The following is a 13,190-nucleotide window of genomic DNA, read 5'->3' as shown; positions in this document are numbered from 1 at the left end:
AGACGAGCTGAGATTGGCCTTTTTCATCACGTATTAGTGTTATGTTCGCTCCTCTGCAGCCACGACGGGGCGGAGATTCCCAGCAGCGTTGCATGTTACCCCCCCCCCCCCCTTCTCAGTTCCAAGTAAGACCAATGACCGGTCGTAACCCCCTGGGCAACAGTGACCGTTCTCAAGGTCTCCGCGCAAAAACGAGTGCCCTAAAACTGAGCACAAGCGCTACCTAGCGACCAAGTCGCGAACTTCTCCGCTAGCCTACCCTCTAGGGCGCCAGAGAGCAGCACCTGCTTTCCCTTGAGTTATATGGACGCCGAGGGACGAGTCGATTGTTTTCAACTCAGACCCCTCCGAAAGAGTTCTCTACTGTCGCCCAGTGATGCCAACTTCAAAACTACTGCCAGAGTTTTTTTTTTCGCCCGCATTCGGGCAAGTTCGGAATCTTTCGGCGGCCCAGACCTCCCTCCACCTGTAAGAGCCGGCGCACACTTTTAATTACGAGACGCGGTTTGCCGCGACACACAGATCAACTCGCGTCGCGTCGGCAGACAGATCTCCAGCGAGTATCGGCGAATCGTCAGACTCTGCAAGACTTCATCCGACCGCTAACGACTATGTAGTCGCTTTGTATAAGGGATGCTATCCCTCAAGTCAATCCTAGTAGATTAGTCTGTCTGCATAGTTTAATTTTTTGCCTTCGAAATTTTTCTCTTTTAAATGTTATCATGAAGAAATCATCCGCGTCCTGCCGCGCAATTCGCGAGCTCCAGACCCTGGCTGACTCCACGACTGCAGCGTGCTGGGCAACTCCCCTGTTTTGGTGAGTGATAATTCGCGACCCCCCCCCCCCTTTTTTTTTTTCTCCTTTAAATTTTTTTGGGCATTTTCTGCCCCATAGACTGCCTGTATACAAGTTCTAATCAGTTTTGATTTGGACTTTTGCAGACAGGGTCGATGACAGGGAGAGACTGATTGCTCCCATCTCGTGCCCCCCCCCCCCCCCTCCTGTTCCGTGGGTCACATTAGAAGAAACGTTTCTACTACCCGACGTGATCGTTTGAAGACCCCGGGTGGTAATGTAAATTCAACATTTCCCCCTTACCTAGCTACGAACTATCTTAAGCGGATGACCAACCCACCAGCGACCAGTGTTTTCCTCAAGAACATGTAGAACGAATAGAACTAATTATCAATGTAATCATCGGATCCATCCAATTTTGGGTGTGAAACTCATAATGCAAATGTTTATATTTCAAACTAAGAATGTAAATTGTTTTAAATAATCGCGGGCCGGCCCCTTTTCGTTTTCTTTTGTTTTTTTAAATCTTTGAAATTTGTTAAAACCTTTTGTATGTAATGTAATGGAAACAAGATAATTCATCAGGGCAAATAAAACAGGGAAACTATAGATCAAGTTAATCGTGTAGTTTTTATTTATTGATTTTTACGATCCACCAACTTCCTCCTTGCTTGTTACAGGAAGTTCCTAAATTTTGTTTGTTCCCCACCTCGTGTCGCCTCTGGTAAATCAATTTATTTAACTTATTTTTCTTACCCAGCAGTTTCCAAGGCTCCTTTTAATTAATTTAAAATAATTCAATTTTGAGGCACGAGGGGTGTTACATGTTTGAAAGTTTTCCTCGCAAACATAGTTATCGGTGCCTGTGACATCTCCGTTTAAAGTCTCGTGTGCGTGTGCTCAAAATATTGATCAGCCATCAGTAGAGACATGCAAAATTCACGGATTCGTTTCGCGATAGGCTAGCATCAAAACAACTATACCTTCGTACCGCTTCTGCGATTGGCCCAAATTTTACCCGGGCAAATGTGAGCCAATGGGAAACACTAAACCAAGAAAGTGCCGAATTACGGACAGCCTAGTTGAGACGTCTCACGCATCAGTAGCCAATGAACAGTCATTTCCGCGAGTATTTAAAGGACTGTGGAGTCTATCCTAGAGTTCAATGAATCCGCGAATTTTGCAGGTCTCTACATCACTCATCAGACGGGGCGCCATTCAAATGTTGATAATCGAGGTGCTCAAGCTAGGAGGCTGCGGTTCAAATGAATGTCCAGACTTCGTTACGGGGAGATGGCAGAGACGTGTGAACAGCAAACTGTAAACGAGTCTTTCGGTACACACCAGTAAACACCTGAACCCCGATAACGAGCAAAATTCGAATGTTCTCATGATGATGTAAATACACTGAATAGCATGCATCACGTGCTCTAGTCGAGGATCGGCCAAACGTGGCAGAGATTGATGCCATGCCTACCTCCCCTAGCTTAGATCTGGACTGACACTAGTTAAGTTTGGACCCAGGTAAAACCTGCATGAGTTGACTTGGCAGCCGCGTAGCCTCGGCGATTCTCAACATGAACCAACACAATAAATAACTGTTCGCTTCAGTGGGTTGCGGGCCCGCGTAAGGCATGGGCAACTCTCCGTGGCGATACCTGGGGATTCAAACCAGCCTACGGGCCAATCAAACAATCATACCTGTTTAGTTTCACCTTTGGGTTTATCTGTTTGACATCAGCTGTTTTAGGCTTGTTCTCTTTGGGTTTATGTTTTAATTTTTTTTTATTTCTTACTTTGCATTCACATCAAACAGTGCAAAACTGCAATTGCGCATGTCTAAAAAAAATTGTACCAAATAATAAATGGCATACGCCGTCGGAACTGCCACAGAGGCAGGGCGCCGAACAATTGCCCGCCGGCCAATCGATGGCGAGGTGAGGACCGTTATTTTTGTCTGCACGACGCGCCCACGCGCGACCACGCCGTCGAAAACCTCGGGTCGAGGCAGTGACGTGAGCGTTGCAGTGAAGACTCGCCGCGAGTCGCTCCACGCACACAGGCGCCACCAACAGCAACGAACAGGCCACCAACAGCAACGGAGAAACCACCAACAGCAACGAAGAGGCCACCAACAGTAACGAAGAGGCCACCAACAGCAACGAAGAGGCCACCAACAGCAACGAAGAGGCCACCAACAGCAACGAAGAGGCCAACAACAGCAACGAAGAGGCCACCAACAGCAACTAAGAGGCCACCAACAGCAACGAAGAGGCCAACAACAGCAACGAAGAGGGCACCAACAGCAACTAAGAGGCCACCAACAGCAACTAAGAGGCCACCAACAGCAACGAAGAGGCCACCAACAGCAACGAAGAGGCCAACAACAGCAACTAAGAGGCCACCAACAGCAACGAAGAGGCCAACAACAGCAACGAAGAGGCCACCAACAGCAACGAAGAGGCCACCAACAGCAACTAAGAGGCCACCAACAGCAACTAAGAGGCCACCAACAGCAACTAAGAGGCCACCAACAGCAACTAAGAGGCCACCAACAGCAACGAAGAGGCGACCAACAGCAACGAAGAGGCGACCAACAGCAACGGAGAGGCGACCAAGTCCGGCTTGCACGGTCGGGCGAGGAAAACACAAGCCAAAACTCCGCAGGTCGATCACAAGCAGTGATGGAGTGAAATGTCTTGCATCCGGCATTCCACAGTCCGGCACCAATCGAACCGCTCGCGTTCAGTTCTCCGGGTGGATTCCTTCCGGCTGTTGACCTTTACCTCCAGGTCGCATTACTGCGCTGTCAGCGTTTCTAGCTCGCTCATTTCAGAACAGCTTTTCCAGCTTTCAAGCGGGCTACAGTTTAAATTTTGGAATTTCGGCTAAAACTATACGGAAGTTCAATTATCCAGCAAAACCATTAATCCGCCAAAGGCTTAAAGCTTAGCGTGACATAAATGTTTGGTGAACGCTGCGCCAGAGGGGTCTATGTGAGGCGGGATAATAAGCGCGACGCTCGCTGGTGCTTCTAGCGCGGTATCGCCTTTAAGCGCAAGGCTGTGGACTGGTGCGCAGTCTTCTCGTCGCGCAAAGGGCAAGTACGAAAATTGAGCGGCGACCGTAACATTACATGGCGGAGAAATGAATATAAAGGTGTAATGCAGTCCCTTAAGTGGTTTCAAGAATATGTACCGGTTGTTTACGCGCAAAGATTAATCTTAAAACACGCGTTATGGCCATTTTAACTTTTCTAAAAATACAGTTTAAAAACTTAATCCGGAAAGAAAACTACTCAATGGCCCTCAGCGAATTATTACATGCTTTTCATAAACAGACCCTAATCGGATATCTGGATTAGTTTTGAAATCACAAGCTCTGCAAACCGTACGTGTCCGGGTAGGCGGGCGGCTTAAGTAATTGGCTAGACTTGGGTGAGTCCCGCTAGCGCATAAACGGACGTGAGACGATGCAGCCCCATCCCAAAATTTAGTTTTACTATAATTAGTTCATTTTCACCTCCAATCACTGAAATGACTACTTCAATTAATATACAAATACAAGATTTGATAATTTTTTGATCTTACGTCATTGCTAGTTACACTGTACGTCACAAGAAACAATAACGAAAAAGATGACTATACAAACCCACACAAATCAAGAAAAATCAGCCGATGTCAAACATTAAAAACATAAAAAAGTAAAAAAAATCTGTGGAAGGAATTAGAAAAAAATAATAAAAACACAAGACGGACATAATGGACTAATAACGACATATAGTTGCAACAGGAACAGAGAAAAGGACAGAAAGCGACAACACAGCGACAAACAGACGAACTAAACGATGACTGATGCTAAACCGATCTTCTGTACACAACGACTACAGCACAGGTGACCACAATAGGCTTCCTGAGACAACAGGCGCGACGTTTCGAAAAAACCGCTATCTGTTCCCGTCCTCAGGCACAAACAGAACGAACAAATTAAGAGTAACCATGACGACAATGGCCTTACGCCGAGGTGAGTGATCAAACATGGATATCTGAAACCTAAGAAACACCGGGGAAGGGGAGGGGGTGGGCTACGAGATTAAGTTTTTTTTTCCTTCCCTGGAGTGGTTCTCCTTGAGAACGTGTAACGATCTGCTCGCAAAAGCCGTCTCCCTTGGCGTCGCGACGCGAACAACGCCAGCGATCGCTCCCAGTCGAGTTCAACTCCGGAAAGCGCCCTGCTGGCCCTTGAAACCGGGGCATCCACCGCTCCTCACCGACGCGAACCGAGTTCGACTCCTGTCCGGGTCCGTCCCAGGTTTTCTTTCTGAGCGTGTGACGTCTTAGCTCCCGGTATACGGCGTTTGGTACAAGTAATTTCATTAATGGGACGGAAATGCGTATCCACGGTGCGCTGCCATCTGCTACAGGGAAACTTTATGTCATTAACTGTTTAATGAATTGTAACCAGATGGGCAGTATTGCAACAAAATTCCTAGTCGAAAATCAGGCTCGAGATGGGATTAAGTATTTTTTTTTAAGTCTCTTTGATTTTAATCGGAGCAGTTTCATTATATAGTTTAAAACTTCGGTCTGCAAATTGAATAGTTCTATAGTCGATATGGCTGCTCCGGCAGCGAATTCTAGCGGCGGGAGTGAAAACTATGTGTGATTCGCGTCCAGAATTTAAGTTGAAAACACAGTTTGGATAATTTATCACGCTCGGCATTATTTAAACGAATTATACTTTCAATTTTGTGTCCGAGTTTCGTATTATAAGTGTATTTGCAACATGAGAACACATGAATTTGATCGCTACCGAGGTTAGATGATACACATCTCTGGCGAGTACTGAAAGACTCACTCACTTATTTTTTTTAAGAATGTGAATCTTGGCTGACGTCATGAGCCCATGGGTTTACGCGAGGTTAAATCCAACTAAGCCTTGAGCAGGCTCCATGTGGTGACGTGAGGGTTAGGTAAATGTCATTTAAAATACTTCAAATTTGTGTAAACGCTCGGTTAGGTTAGCTAATTAAAAAAAAAAAATTTCAATAACGTGTGAACGGTTGTTTACGTAGGTTTCATATTTTAGTTAACATAAAGCTATAAATTTTTAAAAAAATGAATACTTCAGCTGTATTTTTTTATTTCGATCCATTAAATACCTAATTTCCTTAAATCTTATTAATACTATTTTTTTTAATTGTCTTATATTTCTCTGCTGTTTTACCCCTTACAATAATATACTTACGGGTCGAGGTTTTGCCAAAGAAGTTTCACTTCTCTCACGTGTACTGAGTTACACGTGCTTTTGCTGAATATTCTTTCCACCGCTTTTCTTATGAGTGCGCAATGCAGGTCTCTCAAGAATACATAAACTAAGTTGATCAAAATCGAGCGTGTAACCAATAATACTCTAGAAGAAATCACGAAGCATAAACTGGCAACAGCGTACTGTGAATGCTGTAAATAAATACACAAAACAAAAAATGTTTTACTAATTTGTATAGAAAATCTAACAATAGCAGTGGTATATTTGAGGGGGTTGCTAGAGATATTTGTTTCACACAAAAAAAAATAGTTCTCGTCCACCATCATGCATCCATCTTGGACAGCCTAAATACCGCACCAAATAACGTACTTAGGCTAAAAATTAATTCCAGCTATACATTAACAGAGTGGCCACACACATTCTCTAGTGAAATTCCCTGACTTTTCCAGGTTTTCCCTGACCTGGTCTTAATTTGCCCTGACTCTGATTTTGCATCTAGGCTACTTCAATTTTTAAAAATTAATCTGCACATTTTTTTAAATACTGCAAGTCTTCAATAGATGGTAATTGTTTTGTATTGCGTATTCATGTCCATTTCTCGATCTTGATCGTGTGAAAATTGAATCCGTAGCACGTGATGCTTATTGTTTAAATTAAGTTGCAAATATCTCGTCCACTTGTTTAATAACAGGTCCGTATTTACCGCGTATTCTGAAGCATTAGTCCCCATAAATATAAGGCTAAATTATTTAATGTGTTCCAAGATGTGTAGGGAAATAATCTTTACATAATATATATGCGTAGAATAACACTTGACAATAAATATGTCACATCATTGATCTTTTTAAGCCTACCACCGAATACTTTAAATGAAGAAAATATTGTCACAGCGTAACGGATGATAAGTAGTATCGTATTTAACGCCAGTCAGCTGGTTGGCTTGCCCGCCCAGGCGTGACCTTCAACACACGTGCGTGCGCCTGTCAGCCTGCTGTCGCAAGTAGCTGGATCCTTTGTTATTACGTTAAAATTCGACAAAATTAAAACACTTTTTTATGATAACCCGTGGTGTAGGAAGGGAAAAAAAACATTGCCGTGGAAAATCTTATGAGTGACTGGAGAAAAACAAATTGTGTTTTGAGTGATAGTGGTATTGCAATAAAAAGTTGATTTGATGTGAGAATTTGTAGCGTGTACTTCCTTAGCGATTTTCCAATGTATTTTTAAATCTAACAAGGAATTGATTTCGATCATGTGACCGAAATGTTAATGACGTCTTACTGTTGCAAACAAAACAACTGCAGTCGGTAGCCATTACTTTTATGGTGTTTCCGTCGCACCACGATAATCATGTTATAATTCAGAGTTGATTCATAAGTCAAATATTTACAACCCGCTATATTCTGGTACACGTATTTCCGATGGAATGTTTATGGCAGTTCTACACAAAAAAGTTGCGGTCGGCAGCCATTACATTCATGTTGTTGTTTTTTTCCGTCGTATCACCATTTAACATGTTATAATTCAGTTAATCCATAAATAAAATATTTGCCGCTCGCCATATTTAGATATATGTATTCATTTACAACGAGATGTTTTATGGCGCTTTGTAAACATAACTGCAGCTGGTAATCAGTACATTCATGGTGTTTTTTCCATAGCATCGCGGTAAAAAAGATATATTTTTTTACTGTGGCGATTTCGTGCTAGCTGGAATTACAGACGTGCTATTCTAGACTGGGGTATTAAAATTTACATCGCGGTAACTGAATTCGCGCAGTTTGATGAAAAAACAAAAGCAGCATTAATGTAAAAATGGCTAGTGACTAGTTTTGTTTACAACAGTAGACCTTCTGCGACTACAAACTTTCTTCTCGTAGTAAGATTTTACATTTCCTTATAATTTTTAATCAATTCAAGTTTTTTTTAACCTCAAACCTTCGGTAATAATTGCGTCTCTCATAAAAAATATACTTTCAAACCCGTCCAAAGTGTCAGTTGTTCATTTTGAAATCACACGTTACCCAACATTAAATAATGACGGAACTTGTGTCATGCAGTGTTCCCGTGCGGCGTTGTCAAATTTTCAGAACACATTTTACAAAGGAAGAAAGAAAAGAAAAAAAAAGCAGATTATTGGGGTGTACCTATACGGTAATATACAGAAATAATTCTGAAAATAGCACTACTAAATAATGTTTTTATAGCAAAAATCGCTGTTGAAATGCAGAAACAAGCTCATCTAAAAAAAATTCCCTGACCCATCAAAAAATTTCCTGACTTTTCCAGGTTTTCCCTGACCTGTTTTAAATTCCCTGACTTTTCCCGGTCTGTGGTCACCCTGAAACTGACACCTTGAGCATAACAGTCAGTGCACACTGAGTTCGTCCATACCATCTGAACTCCTTCGATCATATGTGAGCTCAGGTGGACTTCAAATTGACTGAATAAGCATGACGTCTGAATCCAACTGTAGTCCGCTTTTGCAACATCTAAAAAAATCAATACCGCACATAAACAGTCTCTATAAAAGCTCGGAACGGGATCCCAGTTCATTTAAGTTCAAATATTAATCATATTATGCGTCATTAAAGTTGTTTTAAAATATATATATGCTGCAAAATCAAATGGTAAACATGTAATGAGTGCCAGATAATAGTAATATGCCGTGTCCGTAAAGTATATTGTGTAATTAAACACGATCTGAGACCTAGAATACAAAGTTGACAATGTGACGTCGCTGCACACATTTTATTGCCAGCATTATTTTGCTTTACTGAATTGAAGTCAGTTTGGCTTGCACTTTTTCTTCAGGAAATAGGTTAAAAATTTGTTTGTAGTTTAGTTATTGCAATTTTAATTTTTTTTAATGTATACGAGTAAATATATTAAATTTTTTTCATCTTATTAAAGACGTGATTTTTCGTCGCGGTCCGGAGATTTTCATAAATATGTGACTAAGTGAAAAACCATTCATCACTTAAATATTATTTCGAAAGTAAACATGTTGGAGAATTTTTGTGATTTAATTAACTTTATTAAGTAGCCTTGGACGTTATGAAACCACGAGTTATTAGTTGATTTTTGGTGACTTTGTGGTAATGAATGTAAATCTTTTAAATTACGTGGTATTAGAATTTAAAAAAAAAAACTTTTAAACATGAATTAAAATTGTTTGCAATTCATGTCCTTATTTTTCAAATTAATACACTATCGAAAAGAAAGCAAGGCGTTACGAGAATTTGATCCTGTAGCGATAGGTAGTCCCGCCTTGCCGCGACCTTGTTCACAGATAACGCAGCAACTGGACTCCAGCAGATACGATGACAAAAGAGCCTTCCCCTTGCTTCTTCCCTTTTCACAAGCAGCTCAGATATTTCGCTCCGCCCATCCACTAGCCGCAGCACGAGGCCAGTAGCCCAGCGCGCTAAAGATTTTACTAGGAAGGCTCCCTTAAGTATGTAGTTTGACATAAATTCACGCATTTGTAAATTAGTATAAAAATTTCCCATCGGATTGAAATTTATACAGGAATTAAAATTATTTACTGAAAAAGTTAATATTAACCACCTGTTTGGCTGGCTAATACAATTTAGAAGGCAAAACTTAAATTAATCCAAAGTATGCAGCATCGCAAGCACATGGCTATGTGCTTGAAATACTGCCTTAAGTTAGAACAATATTATCACATAGGATGAGATGGGAAGAGAGTTTTTAGTCCTTTAATTTTGTTTCATTGAAAAAGTAAGGAATAATAACTGGAAAAGACATGCTCATAAAGAGAAAATACTTCGAGTCTTGCCTGTAGCGCATCACATGCATCAATTGCATGTTACCTATATACCCAAGACAATCATAACCTAATCCCAAAAATGACCTTTAGCTTTGGTGAACTGTTAACAATGGAAATGCTGCTATGATAATTTTTTGGCATGAAAAAGCATAATTCTTATCTTTCCCAAATTTTATACAATTTTGCAGTGTGAGATTTATTATTTTTTGAGTCTGTAACAACCTGGAGGAAATAACTAATTATTCTATGGGTTGTCTACATGCCACCAATGTAGACATCAAACAGAAACTTAAGTATTGCAAATTGTGGCAAATTATTGGAAAAAATTGACACCTTTTAGAACAATTATTCACATTAATATAGTTGGAGACATGTGGAAGAAGGAAACGTTGAGCTATCAGATATGTTAACTATTCACATGGCTAAACCTTTAAAATTATAAAAAAGGTGCTGCAGCAGGTATCACCTCATTATATGTCAGCCGGTATTAATTACCTACATAGTTACCATAGCCATGACACGCGATCCACACGCAACCCAATGCTATCTATCCCAGTGCACTCATCCAAATGTCTGTCGGGATCTTTTGCAACCGTGAGTAGCAGGCTCTGGAATAAATTAGACCAAGCGACAAGGCAAACAAAAAATCTAGCATCCTTTAAGTACAGGCTGAAAAAACATCTTTGTAACAACTGCTTACCATGACCACTTCACTGCTACCCTACTGCTTGATTCTGTGCGTGAATGTGCGAGTGACTGGTTTTAATGTAGTAGCACCTAATGTTTTTTTTCTTTTTTTTTTCGGTTTTGATACTTTTTGCTGTATGTTTAATTACTTTCCTTTTTATGTATGTCTATGCTTAGTTTTTAATTACTTTATAATTAGTTATGGTTGAATCTTTTGTAATAGTTAATATTTGAACATTAAGTTAAAATTTTAATTTGTTCTCTTAATATTTAGTCTATATCATGCTTAGTTTTTAATATTCAAATCTTTGATGTAATTGCAGAAAAGTGGTTAAGTGTATTTAGCCTTAACTTCGCCACCAATAAAGACGATAAACAAACAAACAAACAAACAAACAGTAGTTTCTTTTAGTCATTTTTGAGAAGGGAGCGAATTAACCAATACTTGCACAGTAAATTTTCCCGGAAGTGACATCACAAGGGCCGTCTGCACTGGAAGTGAAGTATGCAGTTATGAAGTAAAAAAATTAGTGTACTTTTCACGTTACTTCCTGTCAAAAAAAATTCACCATTTTGAAAAGCATTTTGCAGGTTAAATTTTGATTGATTGCTTAAATAATTAAAATTCTTTTAAAATTTGATCACATTATATTTTACTAGGATTAAGTACCTAAATATTAAATATAAAAATTAATACTTCCAGTTTCAAAAAAAAAAACATGCAAATTGGTATACTAATCGTAATGTATGGTATTTTAAACTACAATGGTATTTTAATGTAAGTAAAATAAAGTTCCTTATTTTTATAGTACACAGTATAAAAATTTTATTTTTTTAAAAAATACAACTACATTAAAAAAAACTCTCTCGGAAGAGGGGGGGAAAATGATAATTTCCGAGGGATACAAAGCTCTCCCAGAGAAATGTCTGGAAGAACACTGATTGCCAATCAGGCCCTGGCACAATGTGGCGAGAAGCATGTGTGTGTTCTGGCATAACTACAGGTGTATGGCATCCCACCAATGAGGTGGCCCTAGTGTACCCTTCACTCTTTCCTCAACCCTGTTAACTCTTTAACATAGCAAAAAAAAAAACTTCTGGCAGCTATGTCAATTGTGAGAGTGTTTTCACAATAGAACATGTAACTGTTAGAGGCATGAGAATAACACTACCTACATTTCAACTTCATCCTAATGCTCACTTGCTTCAATGCATAACAAATAAAAAAATAAAAAATCTTAAAGAAATTTCAGTTTATGCTGGAAATTTAAGTATCATTAATCTAATTGTTTTATTATTTAGGGGGTATAATTGGAATTGTTGATAAGTGCATACTCAGTTTTATTATTTTTTAATGTCAGTTTGAACTATGCCTGCAGACATTTGCATATTAATAATTCATTGTATTTAGCACTGTTAATTTGGCTACATCCTTTACCCTTCACAAATAATGATTAACTACAGTCTCTTTCCCCACTTAAAATATTATAGAAGACATTCACACTGAGCCTATATTTATGCAGCGGCTTCAAATCTTGAATCAGCTTTCATTCTGTCTGGAAATGCTAATGGTCTTGCATTTTGTACCCAGCAAATTTTAATTTATCTAGCTGATGAACTGAACGCAAGCTATGCTAGTATGTGGACATCTTCATGGTGAAGATATTCCCTTTGTCTTTTATATTTTGTTCCAGTTTTGTAACTTACGTTCATGAGGTGATCGTTCTGTATCACGTATCCAAGTTTATCCCTTGATCCTGAATACACTGATACATGTTATAATTTACCTAGTACCTATGTAAAAATATCATTGCCAAACAAAAACTGAAATATCTCAATACAAACAAATCATATCAAGTTTTCCAGAGGTGCCAGGCAATCGCCCAGGAACCCACACTGGTGCTTTTCATTTTTATTTTACTTGTTTGTCTAAGTAGTGTTCTTTTTAAAATATGGACATTAATGGGAAAAATAATATTTAAATGGTAAAAGTTCCATATCACGTATCCAAGTTCATCCCTTCATCCTGATGACAAAATATTGTGATATAACAATTAATTATGAAGTTGAATACAAAAGCAAATATTTCACAAGACCTGACAAAAACTTCAGATATAATATAACATTAAGCGTAACTACGGTATTTACCATGGGGTTTTTTTTTTCCTGAAAAAGCACCGATCACTATACTTACCGGAAAGCGATGGAAATAATTTTTTTTTAGCGTTTAATAATTGTTTACAAGAGCCTTTCAATGTACGATGTTGTGTGTTCTAGATAATCATAGAAGAGTACAGATTCAAATAGAGTACACTATATATGATTATATTATTTATTTACTAGCATATAAAAATTATAGAAACAAAATAGTTGAATTCTCAGCTTTAGGTTATTCAGACGAGAAACAATTTTTTAAAGAAAAATTGTGTAACAGCTATTACTTACCAAAACAAGTAAAAGGGAAAGAGTACATTTCATCAGTCTAAATCACTAAAAACTAACTGGCAACATCAGATCACTTGTTCACCGAAAATCACACATGCTTTATGAACTCAACTCGTCTTCATATTTCCCTCCGCGCCACTTCGCAACTCACAAATGCGACCTCACGTAATCATTTAACAACACACGCAAATTACCTCCGCA

The 13,190-nt window shown here is 39.3% G+C and overlaps 1 protein-coding gene across 1 annotated transcript in view; it reads right to left on the bottom strand.

Moving 5' to 3' along the window:
- LOC134542795 (beta-1,4-N-acetylgalactosaminyltransferase bre-4-like) overlaps positions 1 to 13,190 on the bottom strand; it is a 39,227-nt gene extending 26,037 nt beyond the window's left edge. The window contains exon 1 of the mRNA XM_063387325.1: positions 12,990 to 13,190. The gene's annotated coding sequence lies outside the window, so the exon portion shown is untranslated. The remainder of the gene's footprint in view (positions 1 to 12,989) is intronic.

Source organism: Bacillus rossius, assembly GCF_032445375.1.
Source record: "Bacillus rossius redtenbacheri isolate Brsri chromosome 9 unlocalized genomic scaffold, Brsri_v3 Brsri_v3_scf9_2, whole genome shotgun sequence".
In the NCBI taxonomy this organism is placed as follows: Eukaryota; Metazoa; Arthropoda; class Insecta; order Phasmatodea; family Bacillidae; genus Bacillus; species Bacillus rossius.
The sequence above is the reverse complement of the archived record's forward strand: the minus strand, read 5'-3'. Positions and strand labels throughout refer to the sequence as shown.